Source organism: Haliaeetus albicilla, unplaced genomic scaffold (assembly GCF_947461875.1).
Source record: "Haliaeetus albicilla unplaced genomic scaffold, bHalAlb1.1 scaffold_34, whole genome shotgun sequence".
Lineage (NCBI taxonomy): Eukaryota > Metazoa > Chordata > Aves > Accipitriformes > Accipitridae > Haliaeetus > Haliaeetus albicilla.
The window spans coordinates 3,865,298-3,871,471 of NW_027212433.1; positions in this window are offsets into that span (position 1 = coordinate 3,865,298).

Here is a 6,174-nt window from a genome sequence, read left to right on the forward strand (position 1 = left end):
CCGTGAGAGATTGCGTCTTTGGGCAAGCACAGATCCCCAAACCTGTTGTGCCTGTGAATAGGCTGCAGGGGGAAGGTGAAGACCAGCAACAGCTTTCCGGGCTGCCACCTTCCGTGTGGGACAAGGAGCCGGACGTTTGCCTTTTCGGGAACAGGCTCTGCCGAGGATGCGCACCATGAGATGTTCCTTCTCTTGGCAAGCACAGATCCCCAAACCTGTTGTGCCTGTGAATAGGCTGCAGGGGGAAGGTGAAGACCAGCAACAGCTTTCCGGGCTGCCACCTTCCGTGTGGGACAAGGAGCCGGACGTTTGCCTTTTCGGGAACAGGCTCTGCCGAGGATGCGCACCGTGAGAGATTGCGTCTTTGGGCAAGCACAGATCCCAAAACCTGTTGTGCCTGTGAATAGGCTGCAGGGGGAAGGTGAAGACCAGCAACAGCTTTCCGGGCTGCCACCTTCCGTGTGGGACAAGGAGCCGGACGTTTGCCTTTTCGGGAACAGGCTCTGCCGAGGATGCGCACTGTGAGATGTTCCTTCTCTGGGCAAGCACAGATCCCCAAACCTGTTGTGCCTGTGAATAGGCTGCAGGGGGAAGGTGAAGACCAGCAACAGCTTTCCGGGCTGCCACCTTCCGTGTGGGACAAGGAGCCGGACGTTTGCCTTTTCGCGAACAGGCTCTGCCGAGGATGCGCACCATGAGAGATTGCGTCTTTGGGAAAGCAGAGATTCCCAGTGCGGTGGTGCCTGTGAATAGGCTGCAGGGGGAAGGTGAAGACCAGCAACAGCTTTCTGGGCTGCCACCTTCCGTGTGGGACAAGGAGCCGGACGTTTGCCTTTTTGGGAACAGGCTCTGCCGAGGATGCGCACTGTGAGATGTTCCTTCTCTGGGCAAGCACAGATCCCCAAACCTGTTGTGCCTGTGAATAGGCTGCAGGGGGAAGGTGAAGACCAGCAACAGCTTTCCGGGCTGCCACCTTCCGTGTGGGACAAGGAGCCGGACGTTTGCCTTTTCGGGAACAGGCTCTGCCGAGGATGCGCACCATGAGAGATTGCGTCTTTGGGAAAGCAGAGATTCCCAGTGCGGTGGTGCCTGTGAATAGGCTGCAGGGGGAAGGTGAAGACCAGCAACAGCTTTCCGGGCTGCCACCTTCCGTGTGGGACAAGGAGCCGGACGTTTGCCTTTTCGGGAACAGGCTCTGCCGAGGATGTGCACCGTGAGATGTTCCTTCTCTGGGCAAGCACAGATCCCCAAACCTGTTGTGCCTGTGACTAGGCTGCAGGGGGAAGGTGAAGACCAGCAACAGCTTTCCGGGCTGCCACCTTCCGTGTGGGACAAGGAGCCGGACGTTTGCCTTTTCGGGAACAGGCTCTGCCGAGGATGCGCACCATGAGAGATTGCGTCTTTGGGAAAGCAGAGATTCCCAGTGCGGTGGTGCCTGTGAATAGGCTGCAGGGGGAAGGTGAAGACCAGCAACAGCTTTCCGGGCTGCCACCTTCCGTGTGGGACAAGGAGCCGGACGTTTGCCTTTTCGGGAACAGGCTCTGCCGAGGATGCGCACCGTGAGAGATTGCGTCTTTGGGAAAGCAGAGATCCCCAAACCTGTTGTGCCTGTGAATAGGCTGCAGGGGGAAGGTGAAGACCAGCAACAGCTTTCCGGGCTGCCACCTTCCGTGTGGGACAAGGAGCCGGACGTTTGCCTTTTCGGGAACAGGCTCTGCCGAGGATGCGCACCGTGAGATGTTCCTTCTCTGGGCAAGCAGAGATCCCCAAACCTGTTGTGCCTGTGAATAGGCTGCAGGGGGAAGGTGAAGACCAGCAACAGCTTTCCGGGCTGCCACCTTCCGTGTGGGACAAGGAGCCGGACGTTTGCCTTTTCGGGAACAGGCTCTGCCGAGGATGCGCACCGTGAGATGTTCCTTCTCTGGGCAAGCACAGATCCCCAAACCTGTTGTGCCTGTGAATAGGCTGCAGGGGGAAGGTGAAGACCAGCAACAGCTTTCCGGGCTGCCACCTTCCGTGTGGGACAAGGAGCCGGACGTTTGCCTTTTCGGGAACAGGCTCTGCCGAGGATGCGCACCATGAGAGATTGCATCTTTGGGAAAGCAGAGATTCCCAGTGCGGTGGTGCCTGTGAATAGGCTGCAGGGGGAAGGTGAAGACCAGCAAGAGCTTTCAGGGCTGCCACCTTCCGTGTGGGACAAGGAGCCGGACGTTTGCCTTTTCGGGAACAGGCTCTGCCGAGGATGCGCACCGTGAGATGTTCCTTCTCTGGGCAAGCACAGATCCCCAAACCTGTTGTGCCTGTGAATAGGCTGCAGGGGGAAGGTGAAGACCAGCAACAGCTTTCCGGGCTGCCACCTTCCGTGTGGGACAAGGAGCCGGACGTTTGCCTTTTCGGGAACAGGCTCTGCCGAGGATGCGCACCGTGAGATGTTCCTTCTCTGGGCAAGCACAGACCCCCAAACCTGTTGTGCCTGTGAATAGGCTGCAGGGGGAAGGTGAAGACCAGCAACAGCTTTCCGGGCTGCCACCTTCCGTGTGGGACAAGGAGCCGGACGTTTGCCTTTTCGGGAACAGGCTCTGCCGAGGATGCGCACCGTGAGAGATTGCGTCTTTGGGCAAGCACAGATCCCAAAACCTGTTGTGCCTGTGACTAGGCTGCAGGGGGAAGGTGAAGACCAGCAACAGCTTTCCGGGCTGCCACCTTCCGTGTGGGACAAGGAGCCGGACGTTTGCCTTTTCGGGAACAGGCTCTGCCGAGGATGCGCACTGTGAGATGTTCCTTCTCTGGGCAAGCACAGATCCCCAAACCTGTTGTGCCTGTGAATAGGCTGCAGGGGGAAGGTGAAGACCAGCAACAGCTTTCTGGGCTGCCACCTTCCGTGTGGGACAAGGAGCCGGACGTTTGCCTTTTTGGGAACAGGCTCTGCCGAGGATGCGCACCGTGAGATGTTCCTTCTCTGGGCAAGCACAGATCCCCAAACCTGTTGTGCCTGTGAATAGGCTGCAGGGGGAAGGTGAAGACCAGCAACAGCTTTCCGGGCTGCCACCTTCCGTGTGGGACAAGGAGCCGGACGTTTGCCTTTTCGGGAACAGGCTCTGCCGAGGATGGGCACCATGAGAGATTGCGTCTTTGGGAAAGCAGAGATTCCCAGTGTGGTGGTGCCTGTGAATAGGCTGCAGGGGGAAGGTGAAGACCAGCAACAGCTTTCAGGGCTGCCACCTTCCGTGTGGGACAAGGAGCCGGACGTTTGCCTGTTCGGGAACAGGCTCTGCCGAGGATGCGCACCGTGAGATGTTCCTTCTCTGGGCAAGCACAGATCCCCAAACCTGTTGTGCCTGTGAATAGGCTGCAGGGGGAAGGTGAAGACCAGCAACAGCTTTCCGGGCTGCCACCTTCCGTGTGGGACAAGGAGCCGGACGTTTGCCTTTTCGGGAACAGGCTCTGCCGAGGATGCGCACCGTGAGATGTTCCTTCTCTGGGCAAGCACAGATCCCAAAACCTGTTGTGCCTGTGACTAGGCTGCAGGGGGAAGGTGAAGACCAGCAACAGCTTTCCGGGCTGCCACCTTCCGTGTGGGACAAGGAGCCGGACGTTTGCCTTTTCGGGAACAGGCTCTGCCGAGGATGCGCACCGTGAGAGATTGCGTCTTTGGGCAAGCACAGATCCCAAAACCTGTTGTGCCTGTGAATAGGCTGCAGGGGGAAGGTGAAGACCAGCAACAGCTTTCCGGGCTGCCACCTTCCGTGTGGGACAAGGAGCCGGACGTTTGCCTTTTCGGGAACAGGCTCTGCCGAGGATGCGCACCGTGAGAGATTGCGTCTTTGGGCAAGCACAGATCCCAAAACCTGTTGTGCCTGTGAATAGGCTGCAGGGGGAAGGTGAAGACCAGCAACAGCTTTCCGGGCTGCCACCTTCCGTGTGGGACAAGGAGCCGGACGTTTGCCTTTTCGGGAACAGGCTCTGCCGAGGATGCGCACCATGAGAGATTGCGTCTTTGGGAAAGCAGAGATTCCCAGTGCGGTGGTGCCTGTGAATAGGCTGCAGGGGGAAGGTGAAGACCAGCAACAGCTTTCCGGGCTGCCACCTTCCGTGTGGGACAAGGAGCCGGACGTTTGCCTTTTCGGGAACAGGCTCTGCCGAGGATGGGCACCATGAGAGATTGCGTCTTTGGGAAAGCAGAGATTCCCAGTGTGGTGGTGCCTGTGAATAGGCTGCAGGGGGAAGGTGAAGACCAGCAACAGCTTTCAGGGCTGCCACCTTCCGTGTGGGACAAGGAGCCGGACGTTTGCCTGTTCGGGAACAGGCTCTGCCGAGGATGCGCACCGTGAGATGTTCCTTCTCTGGGCAAGCACAGACCCCCAAACCTGTTGTGCCTGTGAATAGGCTGCAGGGGGAAGGTGAAGACCAGCAAGAGCTTTCCGGGCTGCCACCTTCCGTGTGGGACAAGGAGCCGGACGTTTGCCTTTTCGGGAACAGGCTCTGCCGAGGATGCGCACCGTGAGAGATTGCGTCTTTGGGCAAGCACAGATCCCAAAACCTGTTGTGCCTGTGACTAGGCTGCAGGGGGAAGGTGAAGACCAGCAACAGCTTTCCGGGCTGCCACCTTCCGTGTGGGACAAGGAGCCGGACGTTTGCCTTTTCGGGAACAGGCTCTGCCGAGGATGCGCACTGTGAGATGTTCCTTCTCTGGGCAAGCACAGATCCCCAAACCTGTTGTGCCTGTGAATAGGCTGCAGGGGGAAGGTGAAGACCAGCAACAGCTTTCTGGGCTGCCACCTTCCGTGTGGGACAAGGAGCCGGACGTTTGCCTTTTTGGGAACAGGCTCTGCCGAGGATGCGCACCGTGAGATGTTCCTTCTCTGGGCAAGCACAGATCCCCAAACCTGTTGTGCCTGTGAATAGGCTGCAGGGGGAAGGTGAAGACCAGCAACAGCTTTCCGGGCTGCCACCTTCCGTGTGGGACAAGGAGCCGGACGTTTGCCTTTTCGGGAACAGGCTCTGCCGAGGATGGGCACCATGAGAGATTGCGTCTTTGGGAAAGCAGAGATTCCCAGTGTGGTGGTGCCTGTGAATAGGCTGCAGGGGGAAGGTGAAGACCAGCAACAGCTTTCAGGGCTGCCACCTTCCGTGTGGGACAAGGAGCCGGACGTTTGCCTGTTCGGGAACAGGCTCTGCCGAGGATGCGCACCGTGAGATGTTCCTTCTCTGGGCAAGCACAGATCCCCAAACCTGTTGTGCCTGTGAATAGGCTGCAGGGGGAAGGTGAAGACCAGCAACAGCTTTCCGGGCTGCCACCTTCCGTGTGGGACAAGGAGCCGGACGTTTGCCTTTTCGGGAACAGGCTCTGCCGAGGATGCGCACCGTGAGAGATTGCGTCTTTGGGCAAGCACAGATCCCAAAACCTGTTGTGCCTGTGACTAGGCTGCAGGGGGAAGGTGAAGACCAGCAACAGCTTTCCGGGCTGCCACCTTCCGTGTGGGACAAGGAGCCGGACGTTTGCCTTTTCGGGAACAGGCTCTGCCGAGGATGCGCACCGTGAGAGATTGTGTCTTTGGGCAAGCACAGATCCCAAAACCTGTTGTGCCTGTGAATAGGCTGCAGGGGGAAGGTGAAGACCAGCAACAGCTTTCCGGGCTGCCACCTTCCGTGTGGGACAAGGAGCCGGACGTTTGCCTTTTCGGGAACAGGCTCTGCCGAGGATGCGCACCGTGAGAGATTGCGTCTTTGGGCAAGCACAGATCCCAAAACCTGTTGTGCCTGTGAATAGGCTGCAGGGGGAAGGTGAAGACCAGCAACAGCTTTCCGGGCTGCCACCTTCCGTGTGGGACAAGGAGCCGGACGTTTGCCTTTTCGGGAACAGGCTCTGCCGAGGATGCGCACCATGAGAGATTGCGTCTTTGGGAAAGCAGAGATTCCCAGTGCGGTGGTGCCTGTGAATAGGCTGCAGGGGGAAGGTGAAGACCAGCAACAGCTTTCCGGGCTGCCACCTTCCGTGTGGGACAAGGAGCCGGACGTTTGCCTTTTCGGGAACAGGCTCTGCCGAGGATGGGCACCATGAGAGATTGCGTCTTTGGGAAAGCAGAGATTCCCAGTGTGGTGGTGCCTGTGAATAGGCTGCAGGGGGAAGGTGAAGACCAGCAACAGCTTTCAGGGCTGCCACCTTCCGTGTGG